The 17136-nt window shown below is 39.0% G+C and overlaps 1 long non-coding RNA gene across 1 annotated transcript; it reads left to right on the plus strand.

Moving 5' to 3' along the window:
• Positions 1-643: 643 nt before the first annotated feature.
• On the plus strand, positions 644-12837 carry LOC122466026. The gene is made up of 3 exons (XR_006291226.1): positions 644-727; positions 9345-9539; positions 12199-12837. It is a non-coding gene; the product is annotated as an uncharacterized LOC122466026 (long non-coding RNA).
• Positions 12838-17136: the final 4299 nt, after the last annotated feature.

The following is a 17136-nucleotide window of genomic DNA, read 5'->3' on the forward strand; positions in this document are numbered from 1 at the left end:
GGGGGTAGGGAAGCACTCCTCCCCTCCCACATGAAGTTGCGAAAAGTTTCAGTATGTGGAGAGAAAAGGGACCTTCAAGCTTTGCAAAAATAGAGATGGTGGGGGGAAGAAGGGAAAGAGCCATGCAGCAGCACTGCTGGACATTGGTTCTGAGACAGGAGCAAAGTTCTTACTCTTTGGAATTGTCTATGACAAATTTTCCTATCAGTATGTCAGGTTGGCCACTGGGAGGGACTTACTCCAGGGCTAGGTTTAAGTCTTTGGGGTGTGTATGGGGGGAAGGTGTTGGGGAATCTGAACCAAATTCAGGGAATAAAGGAACAGGGGAAGCCATTGTAGTGCTGATTTGCAAGAGCTCTCCAGTCATGCAGATTCAGGGGAGATTTTTGGATTTGGCTTTCCGCAGCAGGCCCAACTTTCTCCTGAATGTTTGGATAAATAGTGGCAAGTAAAAGATGCCACCTCAGGTATAGTGTTGCTAAAAACTGCAGCTGTGCAGATGAAGAAGGATTTGAGTGCCTGAAGCAGATGAAGTGATAATAGAAAGCCCCTGCCCTTATTGTGGCATAAAATTCTACATTAAAAAAAGTTCAGCTATCTTCCTTTCTTCCTCTCACATGCACATTTCTATTACTTTTTACAGCCACACTGATTTGACAGAAAATGGGTCAAGCAAAAGATGACAATTAAAATGTTGGAAGACATAGTGACTACATTTTCGCTGAAAGTAAGTAAGCTGTGAGTCAAACTGTAAGCAAAGTACAAGCCTAAGTCTGTCACTCTCACTAGTGGAAGTCAGGAATAACTCTGAAGTCAGTGGAGTTACGCTGGCACATAATCCGCATAATAAGATCAGAAGCAGGCCCAGCACATACTGAAACATGAGTCTCCTGTCTGGTACTCTTCTCGGAATCTGGTTTGTTGTATGTTGGCCAGCAGAGTGTCACCAAGTTATGGAACTAAATTGTTCAGGGCAAAATCATGTTCTATGTTATGAGTGTACACAGAGCCTCATCCTCCCACCATCCTACAGCACATCTATGGTAGGTAGAATACACTCCTAACACACTCTTCAGTGTCAGGAGTTCAGTGAGGCATCTCGCCACCTGCTAGTGCTCCACGGCCCCACTGTACAATTCTGTCTATTGGCTGTGATGTGATTCCTAAATGTCCAATTATTTGCTGCACCTTGGAACATCTTTGAGTTTGGGTGGGTTTTGCATTAAGTGTTAATCAAGGAAATATGTTTACATGAATATATATAAGATTGTTGAAAAATTCAGTGAAACAGTGATTATTATTGCAAAACAATTATACTGTACTGGACAATAATTTCAAAACAGAGTGGTAGACATTCATTCTTAAAATTCATTCTTACTGAGAGCCAGTCTATCGGAAACAAAAATTCTCCAAAAACAGGGGTAATTTGGAATTAATCAGGATGTATAGAGCTGGGAGTAATGTGGCTGGAGTGCAAGTGGTCATGTTCAATAAATTTAGCAGATCCCTCTTTTTATTTTAAACAATAAGAAAACCTTTAAATATTACATGATTTTCTATTGCTGATGTATCCACTATAATAATCCACTACTTCTGAGTTTTCTCCAATGCAACTGTCATTGAATCTATTCTTGGTAAATTGTCACAATTTAAATATTTTTTCTTTCTTTTAAATGTAGCCATGTGATTTAAATATTCTGCAGCAATAACTGTAGCAACAAAGGAATAAGGTTTCAATATTTTTTTAAATTTTATGATGTCTATACACATTATTTCCTCTGTTGAAGAAATACTAAACATCTGACAACTACAACATTGTATACTATCAAATAATACACAGTTAATATTATCCTCCAACAAAAACTTTTTAGCCAGATTTTGTCAAAAGCAGACTTCCTAAATATTTTTTAAACAATTTCCTTTTTAAAATTATTTTTGTTTTTACCATGATTTTACCATTACTTTGAAATTAAATATAAGTAACTATGTCATGCTTTTAAACACTGCATAAGGTTCAGAGTACAAAACACTATTCAGACAGAGAAGTCAATGTATTTGTTCTGTCCCATTTTTTGTCGCCCTGTCTGCTTTTTTGACTGTGACAAAATTATTCCCATTGGTGTTGATAGTTCATGGCCATTCAGAGGTCAGACTCAGGTGACGGAGGATTTGGTTATTTTATCTATCCTTTAAAAAAGGTATTTTTAATATTAAAAGTAAGAGGAAAATAATGCAAATCTGACCACAGATAGCTGTGCTTAAGGACATACTGTAAAGTAAGCTGTATAAAACTCTGATAATATTTCTTCACACTTCATATCAGAAGGGGGCACTAGTGATCCACTGTAAACAGCCAGTGAAACACTGCTTCTGTTATACCATATTTAATAATCATATAATTTTCCCATTTAATATTAAGGACATTTTGTGAGCATATTAAGATTATAAATATCGAATTCTAGTTTTAAAAGTTAAATAATTAATAGTTGATACATAAATATAATCTCTTGTCTTTTTACATTATTATTATAATAATACTAAAATTACAGTTCACTGACAGGCGTAACTGTGAGATAATGCTTATTGTGAAATTCCTAGTCTGGTGACTCCTGGTATAAAATAGCTTAGTTTCATATGTACAGCATTTTTCTAATTTAAGGGAAGTATGTGAAATCAAGGTCCATTTTTTCTTTTTAAAAAATTCTATTTGCATATGCTGTAACTTTTTATTTTTTGTACTTGTATCAAATAAAGTGTATTTGAAATCAATGTAAAAATTATTACATGAATTCTCGTTCGGCTAAATGGCTGAGTGAAAGTGTGTGCTTTACAATGCTAACTTTTTTTGTCCTGAGGTCAGCGTTATTTGGTCCTGTGCATTTTCGCATGGTGTTAGTGTTTCTTTGGCCTCTAAACTGAGGTCAAGCTGAGATGGCTGGGTTATTTCAAATAAGCAAATTTGGTTGAGCCATCTGAGGAAGATGAACAATTTTATGGTTTCTTTCCCTTATATTCTGACTGTATAGGATGAAATCGGGCCAAGTGCACAAAATTATGGAAGACTTAAGAGTCTTGATAACAGCAGAAACACCAGCTGACTGTTTGAATCTGTGGTTGATAAATGTTACCGTGCATAACCAAATAACTCCTTATTAGAGATGTGTGATTGCAGTGTTTGTGAAATAGTGATCTAGCCACAATAAATTAAATTATATATTTGAAATATTGCTTATTTCTTAACATATAAAAGTGAGGGCCAGTGGCTTATCTGACCATAATATTTAACTATTGAATTTTGGGTGAAGTTCCAAAGGACGAGCATGCGACATGAATAAGTATCTTGTTTTACTGAAAAGGTGCACATGCAAATTGTTCAAAATCAAAACTCTCCCTTTTAGTCTAAGTTGCTAACACGGGTTTCATGATACGTTATTTGTAAGCTTGGAGCCAGTTTCTACTCTTACTTAGAAGTAAATCTAGCATCACTCTTCTGAAAGCAGCAGGGCAGTTCTGGATTTACGTCAGTGTAACTGAAAATAGAATTAAGCTGTAAATTTAAAAAGTGTCTGAGTTGCATCTTCAAGATATAAATGCATGAGTATAAGCAAGTACTGTAGTTGTATATTTATACCATACATTTTGCACAAAAACAGGTACTTGTGCAAATAAAAAGCTACATTCTCTCTAAAATATCCATCTTCAGTGTGCAAATATAACTGGTGCCCTAGACATGCAATTGATTTTAAAAAGAATGATAAATATGTTACAGTCTTCATCAACTTATCATTTGCATGAAACCACCAATCGTCTTCAGAAAATCATTTTTGAAGGTTCCTGTCAGGGCACCGTATTTTCTACCCACGGAATTTGCCTTAGAATTCACCAGCTACTACAGAGTTGTGTGGCTGAATCAAACTTTTCATTTAAAAAAAATAGAATTATTCATTTGATTGCAAAGGAAATCTTCCAAACTGACTGACTGTTTTACAGGGTTTTGCAAACAGTCTGAAACAATAGCTCGGAGAGGTCTCCATTTATCTCAATAGTGTGCTAATTCCAAGGCCAGCTGATGTCATTTTATATGTGAGTATTGTTGACTCTCTAACATCTGATCATTTTAGCTGAAATAATTGTTGCTAGATATAGTGGTAGGTATCGGAGCAATATTGGTGTTGGCTTGCTAATGAGAGGAGCTTGGCATTCAAAGGAAAAAATGTGTTTTGGTGATCGTCTAAACTCCATTACTTGTGATGCCAAAGTGAGATACCACTGAGTAGGTTGTACAAGTATTCATTATACATATATTCCTCCTTATTTTTGCTAGATTTGAACAGCAGTGGAAACAGGTAACAGTATTAACATATGAATAGTCACCATTACACTTCAGAGTCAACACTCAGTTTTGATAAATAGAGCAGTTCACATCTTTCCCCAACATATTGCGTCAGGTTGTCTGAAGTCTAATGATATGTGAGTGGTGTTAATTGTTTCACTGCTGATGAAAGAATAAAGAAGGTATGGTGATACAATGAAAACTTGTGAATAGAATTTTTTTTTCTATATTAAATGGGCTGAGCTTGGTTTTGGGGTCAGAATTTACTTTTTCACCTGTGCAGTTCAACTTCTGGTTCCAATCAAACTCCTGATTTCAAATATTCTCTCTGACCCAGTCTCCCACCAAAAATTGAGTTACATGCAACCCTGCCTACACTAGAGGGAATGAAAAAGTCCCTTCACAGTACTGAAATCCAAACTAAGAGGAATGGCCAAAAGCCCCAAATGACACTTACTAAGCAGTTAAACCTTTAGTGTCCATGCTGATATCCCCTACGATGCAATTGTACGTTTTCATTACAAAAGTGGTACTCTGAAAATTGGGAAATTTCAAGGCAGCCTAAAATAAATTTGATTTAATTGTAAAATAAATACGAACAGCAGAATCCTGTTCTTACATTGTGATAACTCAGAGCAGAATTTGGCCCAGCTAGTATTATACTGACTATCATTTATTTTTGTATTTCATTCTCTGAATAACCTCTGTTTTTCTTTTTATTTACTCAAAGTTGCTATAGCATTGGCTGCAGAATTCAGAGCCAGATAACTACAGAAAACAGAACAGGTTGCCAGAGAATTTGAGTTCAGATTTTCACAAGTACAAATTATTTTGGTAAATGTAAAAGCCAGATTCTGGTCTAGTTCATACCTGTGTAAATCTGAAATAATTCCATGGATGTCACTGGAGTTACCCCAAGTTTACATCGGTGTAAGTAAGAACAGAATGTAGTGTAGAGGTGTAATATGTAACTTCTAGAGAGATCTAATTATGTTAGCTTCCGCAATGCTGAAAAAAATAAAAACTCTACGTGTTCTTTTGAACCCATGGATATAACAGATTTTTAGCTTGCTGAACAATTTTTTTCATAGCTGTACGTATCGCTTATGCCTTATACGAGGAGGGTAGAGCTGGAATATGATCTAAAGAAATCGTGATTTGGAGGAAGGTTTTAGCATTAAGCCTGTAAGAAAAAGCTTTGTTTCCACATTATTTACTTGACGTATAGCATGTTTCTGCTGGGTCAAGAAGCAATTCAGTTAATGCACAGCCTAGGATTAACATAATTAAACTTACCATCATTTAAGCAAGCAACCTAATATAATATATTAATATATAAAAATAGCACATGAATTGGCAGAGGGCAACTGTTCAAGTAAAGTTTCAACAGCATTGAGCTGGATCTTAAAGGTCTGTATAAATGCTAATATAGTAATATAGTGTGTAATACATAGTAGAAGTTGCTATGAGAAAGCCAAATATTAATATTGACTTCACCTTCACGAAGGAATAAAAGGAAAACTTTGTTAAAACCAACATTGAATCCTGTGCTAAACTTACACAAGGCCCTGATGTAACAGGACTTTTTCGGACTTGAAAAATACTACCTTGTACTTTTCTATAGTATCTTTCATTCAAGGAACTTAAAGTATTTTACAAAGGTAAGTAAGTATTAGCCGCATTTTACAGATTGGAAAACAGAAGCAGAGAGAGCGAAAGTAATTTTTTTTCCAAAGTCACAAAGTGAATCAGTGCCAGTCAGAAACAGGTTATTCGTCTTTTATGACTCCCAATCCCTTACTCTAACCATTAGACTATCCTGTCCATCCACAGAAGACCTCCCCAAAATGTCTGTGACATGTCATATACCTCCACATTCTAGCTTACATTTCCTGAATTCTGATGTTTCCTGATGTCTGAATTGTAGTAATTTCCCTCATCCCAAAAATCCAATGGGCACGGGAACAATGCATGGTTATTCAAGAAATAAGGGGGCTTCTGGAGGCCAGGTAGGAGCAGAAAGGGAAAGGTGGCATGAAGGGCCTGGTGGTGATTTGCTACAAAAATGTGTCCCAAACAAACCCTTTTAGGCTAGGATTTACATAATTTTTCAACCAGCTGATATGTATTTAGGCCCAAGTATGAATTAGGTCATATCGTTTTTCAACTATTTCTGAAAGAGGATGGTGTCTGTGGTGACAAACGAGGAAAGAATTCATCATGGAACAGAGAGTTGTTTCACTGGCTGCTGACATGGATTTTTTGAGGGAATGTTGTTGGGAGTGTTTGTGGTGTGATTGTGCTAGCATGCCCATTTATATGGTCCCTGATAGGTTTGTAGTTTTTCTTTTTGGAAGGCTGGTGGCTAATGGCTGGATAGGAACTGGAGAAAAAACAAAGTTTGAGGAATGGGCTAGAGCTTTTGAACTGGCTGTATGGTTTTGAACATGAGACACAGCAGAAGAAAGGAGACAAAAGTAAGACTTTGATATTATGTTATGGACTTTCTTTTTCCTTTGTTCCTCTCCTTTTGTGTTTCATTATGCTATAACAGATAGAGTCCCAATCATTTAAAGTGTGGCTTTGATCTGAAAACTGACTGTAAAAATGCATGTTACTTCGCAGCCTCAGTGACTTCCACATCAAGTGTGATCACTTGAGAAGTAAAAAGATGGTTTGTCTGATTGTCAGACCTGCAAAATCTACCTAGGTTCTGAGAATCAAGCTGTAGAGGTGGTCAAAAATTTTTGTTGGAATGATTTTTCTGACACCCCTCCCCCAATCCTTTTTTCAAAATCAAATCTTTCTGTGCGAGAATTTCACTTTTGCTAAACAATTTTGATTTTTCCATCAGGAAAATTGAAATGGTGGCTCCCAACTGTCTGCCTCAGAGGCTCTTGTCAGTTTCACTTTCTGCCAGTGAAATTGACAAAAGCTATCCTGGAGGGCTGCCAGGCCTAGATCCCCAGGCTCTCACCAGGCCTGGGAGACAGAGAGCCAGAAAGTCTTAGGTGTTCCACCTCTTCATTCCTCCCCCGCTCTTGGACCCAGCAAGCCCTGGGTATTCTGCATCTTGGGCTCCTGAGCTTGAGGGGAAGAGTAGAGGCAGAGTACCCTGGCTCTCTTCCTCTAGAGCTTTGGAGCTTTCCTTTGGAGTTTGGGGGGGGGACCCAGGGGGTGCGTGGCTAGGCTGTCTAAGGCAAGCATCCAGGAAGTCTGAAAATTCTGTCTTGAAGCAAAATTTGTATTTAAATTCTTTCCAGGGAAATATTTCATGGCTTTTGACATTTCATCCAAGTCAGGATTAAAATTCTTTCAAAAAAGTGAATTTTTTTGTTGTAACAAATTCCCATTTTTCAATCAGCTACTAATCAGTGAAATTTGTGAAGAATATATTGGAACTAGACCTTTTAACATTGCTGGTGATTTACATCTGTATTTAAGCTTGCTGCTGAACAGTAAATCCTTTTTTTCACATTCATATAACTTTTTTATAAAAACATCCCCTTTAGGGCTTTGACCCATTGTTGGTCTCTGCCCATATTACTAAATCTTACCGAATTCCAGTAAATGCTCATCAGAGTCTCTTTCTCCAAGCAACTTCAGAAGCATGCTTAATATTTCAACCAGTGCATGCAAGGCAGGCACAGTGTTTCTATAGTTAGAGCCTGGTCCTTTGAGGTGCTGAGCATCTTTTACGCTCATTGAAGACCATGGCAGTCAAGGATGCTCTGCACATTGCAATATCAGGCCTTGGTAGCTTTTGGATGGTGTTTTTTCATTTCAAACAAAATGCTGGTATGACCACCTTAGGCCATAATCGTCCCCAAAATTTCAACCTCCCAATTTTTTCTCTGGCTGAAATTAGCCAGATCATTTACCCTTCCGCACAGGGCTTAAAGTAGCCTCCCACTCCCATTAAGCCCCTGGCTTCCTGCCAAGAAATCAAAGAAAATATAAGTAAAATAAACAGAGTGTACTAACCTTAAATTGCCTTTTTAATTGTTTTCTGTTTCTTTATTTAAAATCTATACCTAGAGGCAGAGGAAAGGGAGCAGGAAGGAGGGTAGTTGGGGCATTTGGGTATGTTAGTGGAGGAGAAGGAAGACAGGCCTTTGGTGTTTAGGGGAGACAGTGGAGTAGTCAGGAAGGGCCCTCAAGAAGTGGAGTGGAGTAGTTAGGAAGGGCCCTCAAGTTTTAAGGGGCAATGGAAGAGAAGGGTACTGCTGATTTGACATATGGTTCCCTGCTTCAGCAGAACAAATAAGATTTCAATGATTTGTATGATGAATTTGCTTCAAGAAGGTGTGATTAGCACTGTTGGCTTTTCACTGTGTACACTTTTAATGAGTAGCTTGTGTTACTATAAAAAGGGTTGAACACTCTTTTAACAGAGGATGTTCTGACAGAAACATAATTTATATAAGACTCCCCCCTACCGCTGAAAAACTATGAGAGGACACATCTGGAAAGATCTCTTTTATGATCCCAATGGAACTTTGTCAATAATTCACCATGAATAATTTATTCATAAAAAAATTCTTTGGTTTGTGGGAACTTGTGACCTGTCCATTGTCTGATAGTATAGTAAGGGTGGGCCTTTAGTACTTCTACCCAACCAATTAGCTGTGGCGTTGGTGTCATCTCCTCTTTTTAAAGGTCATTACACACGTGTGACAAATTACCCCCCATATAAAGAGCTATGTATCTGGAATTTCCTACATGTGGCTTAAGAGAAATAAACTACATCTAACCAATGCATAGCTTCATTTCTTTTCTTTAATATAAATGAAGCTTTGACTCCATAGAATTGAAAGTATGATTGAATAGGATTATCCTTGGAGAGAAACAATTGTACTTTGTGACTGAAACCAAACAGGCATTCTTAATGCTAAAAAAAAAAATCACACCTGATAGGATTCGAAATTGTTGGCAGCTAGGATTATAAAATGGTCTCCTGAAATGTAAAATAATGAAATTTATCCTTTAACTTGTCAGTGCTACTGAACAGAAGGAAGACCTGAGACCTACCTATGCCTTTCCATCCACCTACCTGGTAATGTCCAGTACAGCATAGGAAAAAGACTGTGTTGAAACAGTCACTATGCACTTTTACTTGAAGATGCTTAAATATCATCAAAGTTTAGGAGTGTGGAGGATGGTCAAAGAGCGAAAAGACACACATGAGCTGCAAACAGAGTGTAAGGTAAGTCCAGTCTGTTAATACTTCTGACTACTGCGGGAAGAGTCCGATTGTAGTGTTGAAACATAACTGTCATTGAAATAAACCAAGCAGTTCCCTGAAGGGAGAGGGAGGCAGATGACCGTACTTCAAGAGGTGTAAAGACCACTTTGGCTAGACTTCCCTGGATTCTGAAGCTTGCTTGCAAGAGCAGAATAGACTATGGAAAAGAGGGAATGACCAGGTACAAATATAATATGGGTATTTCACCCACCTTCTCCTGTGGTGGATGCGATACAAAGTAGGTATAAAAACGTGACTCTGCATGATGTATTTAGTCTGGAGTAAAGGGGGCTGCTGGGAGGAGGGAAATTTCCGTTGCCTACCCAACCCCCATGTATCTTGTCTAAAGGAAAGATGTGTTGGCTCATGAACCATGCTGGAGTATCTCAGAATTTCTCAAGCTGTTCCTGGTTTAAGACTAGGCATAGCTAGAAGAATGTTAATATCCAGACCAAGGCAGCTTCTGTCTGTGGAAGCCAATAAGGCCACCCGATGTTTGGCCACCAGACTTTCAGTTGAAATGTAGTAGTTGAATTTGGCTTACCAAATAAAGCCATTACTTGACCAGTTGATGATTTTTTGGCCATCTTTACTCTCTGAGATCTCTGTAACCCATTGTGCATCCTTCATCATCATCTCTTGAAGACTAATTTTTGTACTTCCCCTCTCCCCCCAAAAGAAAAGTTAATACTGCTGTCTTCTTTTCTATATGGGATTAGAAAGAGAAATGATTTGAGACTGTCACTATAAAGACAAGTTCCTTGATTTTGTCAGTGGGCAGAGAAATAACAGTGTCAAGTCACAAAAACAAAACACCAAAATTAAAAATTTAGTGTTCTGCTCAGTGGCTGGTGGGTAGCGTGTATGATTCTTTGTTAGCGTCCGTCACTATATAGTTTCGCAGACAGTTGCTTGGCATCTTCGTGAGCGCAGACAAGCCTGCTCAAAGCAATGGGGCTGGTCAACACCTTGTCTTTTTCACTGTTTTATGTCTAAAGAAAAAAAGGAATGTTCTTCAGCTGAAGAGAATAAAGAGGCACCTTCAAAACACTAAATCTAATCCAAAGCATCAAACTAGTCTATGGCTTGGAAATGAAAGATATTTTCTATTCTTGAGTTTAGTGTAGTGGTGCTACAGGTGAGGTGAAAAGAATGCACATTCTCAACCTCTGTCTTTTATTCTCTCCGTTACTGTCTTTCCAAGTTTTCTTTTAGTCTCAGTCAAAGGTGACTTTTGTTTTGAAATGTTTCAACAAAAATCCGTCAGCCCATTTGTGAATTGTAAGTTTTACCAATTTAGGTCTTTTTTTGTGACTAGATAACTGAAACACAACTTACTTTTAACACTTCAGCTTTGCCATTTATTTGATTATCAATGTAATGTGAGAAATCCTAGAAGCAGTAATCTGGCACACAAATGGATATAAATATTCCATAGCGCTTCACTGGTGTACCAAAACTGCCTATTATGACAACCAGTATCTATTTACTGTTTCCTTGTACTCCCCGCATCCGTATGCCTATAGCCATCTGGCTACTCTTGTTTTGTATTTAGATTGTAATCCCTTTGGGGCAGAGACCATTTTTTTGTTCTGTGTTTGTACAGCTCCAAGCACAGTGGGGTTCTGGTCCAGGAGTAGTGCTCCTCGGGGCTATGGTAATATTAAAAAAAGAATAACATTGCCAAACAGCCAAACCAGGAAGCAGCAATACAGAGAAGATTAAGTAGATATGTACTAGCATATTCAACCTTTAATATCTTATCTAAAAATGAACGAAAACAAGAGGCTGCTTATTAGCCACCTCCATCACATCCTCTTTGTTCCTTGTAAGGTTAAAGAAGCAGCTTTCTGGAGACCTATCAGATAAAATTTGCACTTGCAGGTCCTATAAGAACTAAAAATGCAGCTCTCCCTGATGAGCAGGAGGAGGCTTGTAGGGATTCTTGTGAGATCCTTGTTGATTCTCACATGAAGGAGAATCTCACTTTCATTTTTAAATATTTTTTCAGCCTTTTTTCCTTGTGAAGATAGCCTAGAAAATGTAAACTGATGTAAAGGCATCACAAAAGGAACAAGCAGCAGGGCTCCAGGTGGCAGGGATTCTGGTTCTTCAGCAGGAGGCTACACTGGCACCCTGTCCCACATTTTATGTAAAATGACTCAGGGAAATCTGTGGTGTATCCCAAGGAATCATCTTGCTTTCCTGTCCAATAACTGGGCATGTGAAAAGCAGGGTGATCATAGCAGTGACTACCTTGGGGTGGGGTTGGCAAAAATGTGTTTTTGGGGCTTTCTCCAAAATACTTAGGCCAGCTCTCCTGTTTTTGATCCTCTCAGAGGCTGGAATTGAGTTGGCAGTTGCTCATTTAGCCAGATGCTGTGGCATAGGTGTGCAGGCCACTGCCTCAGCAGCTGCTGCAAGGGGAGCTCCCTTCCTTCCCCACCAGTGCTGTTAGGTAAACGTAGATACATCCCATAATCCCTGAATTCCCCTTCCACTTCACTGACTGCTCCAGTAGTGCATGAAGGCCAGGAGAAGGGGAGGTGGGACCAAGCTGCTTTTGTGCTGCGGGGGGAGTAATGCAATTGCTGCAGCTTCTCTCTCTCTTCTGCCGCAGACTGGAGTTTGAAGAACCAAGAATAAGCCTTGGTTGCCTTCTCCAAGGGGAAAGGGGGAATCACCGTTTCTCACATGAGCTAGAATGACCTCCAGCAGTTTGGTGAAGACCCATTGCACAAGAAACAACCAGAGAAGACCCATTCTCGACCTGACAAACTGCCTCACAATCAAAGGCCGCAGAACAATCTATCTGCCATCACTACCACTGTGAAGAACACCTGTCAGGTAGGGGAGGTGCCAACAGCAACTGGGGATGGGAAAGCATGGTGTTAGGGAAGGGATTGCTGGTTTTATGTGGTGGGGGGCTATTACTTTACCCATGCAACATTGCATGCATCATCAGGTGAGGTAGAAAATGTTCAAGGGACCCCTCATTAAAATGTTGGTAGCACATCACCAGTAAATCTTGCAACATATGCATCCTATAGGAACCCCAAGGACAAATTTGACATAATCTGGGGCCATCTGTATGAGAAAACAGCATGTAGGTTATTAAGAATTCACCAGCACCTCATGCGTATTCTCCACCATTCTTATTCTCATTTCCCCCCTTTCTTTATCTTTTCTTTGTCTTTCAAGGTGTCAGCAGTATTGGGAGGTTTGTCAGGGCTAAAGTGGGAGGTATGGTTATATTGAAAGGTGTTAATGGATGCCATAGACCAGTTCTTTTATTAATAGACAATTTCAACAATGGTGGGAATTGCTGTGTAGCTAATCAGATGCTAGGGGCTCCAGGCACTCTTCCCTCCATTTTTCCCTTCCGGTTTTCTGAAGGTTATGTCCACTGATGCCTAGAACATTCCCTTTAACTTTGGAAGTTGTGTTCAAGTTATTGTGGCCCATCCACCAGAGAAATGCCATCAAATTGAGTGCAAAGCCTTGCAAGCTTGGCCAACAATATTAATAAAGGTATTCTATTGCTGCTGGAGGCCTATATGTATTCCTCAGCCTGCCCCAAAGAGGATCTTTACATCATTTCATAAATCACCCCATTACTTTGCATAAGCTTTTGTGTCTGAAATTGTGTGCTAGTTAGAGCTGGTCAAAAAATTCAGACAAAACATGTTTTTATTAGAATTTGCTGATTCTTCTAAATTGTAACACTCTGCAGAGATGGGCTGATTTCAATGAAGTTCCTCCAGAAACCAGGCAGGGTTTCTGTTTGGCTCCTCAACAGCCAACCTGAAGGCGGGGGACCACAGGGCAGCCCATAGAGTGGACTATCTTAGAGTCAGGATCCTCAGGGCTTTCCCTTTTACAGAGAATTTTAAAATTGTAGGGTTTTGTTCTGAACTGAAATGAAACCAAATTTCAGAATATCAAAATCCTTCATGAAATGGAATTATATTTCTCCATACAGCTCTAGTATTAGACTCTGCACAGTGACAGAACAGCTCATAGTCAGTGTACAGAGTACACTAGCTAGTAATTGAATTGTTATGCTAGAATGGGATTTTCTTACGTGCCTTTCTCCTCCTCTTCACATCTGTGCATGCCCCTCGTGCCCTCCAGGTCACTCAGCTGACCCCACTAAACTAACCCTCTTGCTTCCCTCAACAGTTGAAAAAGATCCCAAGAGAAGCACAAGAATTGATCTGAATTCTTTGAAAATAACACTCTCCCTCGAGCACTTTTGTTCTCTTGCATTTCTTTGTTTCCTTTCTTACCCCATGCTTAGTTTTCATTTTTGTTGTGTTATTTTCTAATGTAGCGCCTGATCCTATGAGCTGCTGCACACTCTCAGAGTTGGTTGTGCACACTCAACTTCCATTGAACTCCACTTTGTAGAACCTTGAAGGGCACAATCAGCATCTCACTATATTGAGCCCTTGGTGGATCCCTTCCAAACTGGCACAGTTATGTGCCCAAAATAGAGGGTTTATACTGCAACCCACATACACAAGGGTGAATCAAGCATCCCTCATGGATGAAAATATTTATGACTGATTCTGGAATTCTCCCAAGGTCCAACAGCAGTGTATGGGTTAAAGTACTTAAGAGCGTGTGGTTCAGAGCACTAGGAAATGATCTAACTAAAACTTGTCCATTATAGTAATTTAGATGTCATTGGTCAGGAATCAGCTATTGACCATTACATATTTCATAAGAGACTAAAATAATAGGCAGGTAGAGTTCTAAAGCATTAGGAGCTATCAAACTGTTTGTTAAAAATTCACCAATGCACGATCATGCCTTAACTTTATGATTTGTTTTCATAGTACATTAAAAACAAAGTAAATCACCTTTCAAGTTAGACGAAGATATCTTACCTTGCATTAGACGTTTTGGCTTGGTTCTGCCTGATGATGTTTGCCTTTCTATCTCATCCTCATTGATCTAGAAGTTAATCTCATAGAAATCAATAGTTTCATGTGCATAAAATACAAACAAGATCAAGCTCTCCCAAGTCAATCCTGAGATTCAAAGAAGAGTATCAATGAAGGTGGGGAAAGTTGTTAAGCAAAAGATTAAATGCAATGAATAGAAAAACTGCACAGTATGTGTTGGTCCTGCTGTACTACTCAGGTAAAACTCCCCTTGAAACTGTGAATGAGGGCTGTAGGATTGAGCTCTCTGTGGCTCTTGTAAAGATGAACCTTATTTCATTGAAATTTTCTGTTGAAAAATTTTCAGTCCTTGTATGATCTGGAGTCTTTCCATTTGGTTGGTGGCTTTCAATAAATCCATATTCATAGTCTTCCATATTATTTTCTCTGTCACTGCTGTGTTTGCATTACTGCAAATCTTTGCATGGATGGTCATAGGCAGTGTTGTCAGAAACTTTACAGTTGCAAATACTCTGCTAAATCCCAGCTTTTTCTCTCTCCATGATTTAAAAAAAGCCACCCAGAATATGCCTATTTATCATTATCTTTTATGTTAGCATATAGGAAAGATATTATTGTTTAACTTTCTATTTCTTTTGCATTTTACTCACTCAAGTCCATTTTGAAGTATGGTGAATTACTTGATGATTTCATGCTAACACATTCCAGTATCTAATAGTGAGCTTCTCAGGGACTAGAATTGTTTTTCCTGTTAGTGTTTCTCAAATGGTTGTGTTAATAGGCATAGAGGAACTGATTCACTTTAAATAAGATCAGAGCCTTCATTCTTCACTTCAACTAAACACAGTCTGAACACGTCTTGAGTTTGGGGAAACTTTAACTAACTCTTACTCTGCTCCTTCACTTTTTTGACAGCAGAATCTGCTGCTGTGCACTTTGGGGAGTCAAGAATGGGAACCCCCCAGTATGTAACATATGAGAAGAGCAGCAGTAGGTGCCTTGACCTTAAACTTTCACTTTCTTTCTCCTTTCACGTCTCTGTACTATAACTATCACAGTCACTGCAATGTGAGTCACATGAAATAAAAATGTTGTTTGTTCCACTATTACTGTTGGAAAAGATAAGAAGAGCCACAGGAGGTCAATTTGGCTGCACAAGGAGATTTTTAGCTATCTAAACACCAAAAGGGATACATACAGGAAATGGAAGGAGGGGCATGTCACAAAGGAAGTATACATGGGAATACAAGGAAAAGAAAGAGTTACAGCTGGAAAGAAATTTTAGAGACAACAGGAAGGGATTCTTTAAATGTGTCAGACAAAAAAGAAAGACCAAGGACGATGTGGGTCCGGTCCTCAATGGAGACAGTGAGCTGGCAAGATGATAGGAAGGCAGAGCTGCTCAATGCCTACTTTGCTTCATTCTTCTCACAAACAAATAATGTGACTGGATGACTTGCGAAGTTACCACAGACAATAAAGGGGAAGAGATGCAGCTCAGGATCAGTAAAGAACACGTCAGAGAACTTCTGACCAATTTGCTGAATTCAGATCAGTGGGGCTAGATGCTAGTCACCTGAGGGTGCTGAAGGAATTAGCTGAAGAAATCTCAGAGCCACTGGCTATAATATTTACAAACTCATAGATAACAGGAGCGGTCCCAGAAGACTGGAGCAGGACTAATGTAGTACCCAACTTTAAAAAGGGGGAAAAGAAGGAGCCAGGAAACTATAGATCAGTCAGTCTGACTTTGATAACTGGGAAGCCACTAGAACAACTGATTTGATGGATGCGGGAGTGCAGTGGATATAATATACCTGGACTTCAGCAAGGCTTTTGACACAGTTCCACATGGCATTCTGATAAGCTGGAGCTTATGCGGGCTTGACATAACTACCATTAAGTGGATACATAATTGAGTAAACAACAACCTCAAACACAGAATAACTATTAATGGAATTATGTCAAATTGGAGGGAGGTTGTGGGGTTCCACAGGGATCTGTTCTGGGTCCAGTGTTGTTTAACATCTTTATTAATGGCCTGGATGTAGGTGTAGAGAGCATATTGATCAAGTTTGCAGATGATACAAAGCTGGTGGAGTTCCCAATACTTCAGAAGATTGAGCTAAAATTCAGAGGGATCTTGATAAATTGAGAGAACTAGACCATAGACAGCAAAATGAAATTCAACAAAGACAAATGTAAGGTGCTACACTGAGGGAAGAAAAAACAAATCCCCAAATACAGAATGGGGGAAAACTGGCTTGGCAGCAGCACTGCTGAGAAGGATCTGGGAGTTGTGGTGGATCACAGCGTCACCATGAGTCAGCAGTATGATGCTATTGCAGAAAAGCAAATTCAATTTTAGGTTGCATTAACAGAGGCATAGCATGCAAGTCATGGGAGGTGATAGAACTACTCTACTCAGCACTGGTTAGGTCTCAGATGGAGTACTGTGTCCAATTTTGGTCACCAAAATATAAAATGGATGTTGAGAAACTGGAAAGGATCCAGAGGTGAGCGACAAACATGGTCAAAGGGATGGAAGGCAAGCCACACGAGCAAAGGCTGAAGGAGCTGTATATGTTTAGTTTCGAAAAGATGAGATTAAGGGAGGGGGATATGATAGCGGTCTTCTGATATTTGAA

Source organism: Chelonia mydas, chromosome 5 (assembly GCF_015237465.2).
Source record: "Chelonia mydas isolate rCheMyd1 chromosome 5, rCheMyd1.pri.v2, whole genome shotgun sequence".
Classification (NCBI taxonomy): domain Eukaryota; kingdom Metazoa; phylum Chordata; order Testudines; family Cheloniidae; genus Chelonia; species Chelonia mydas.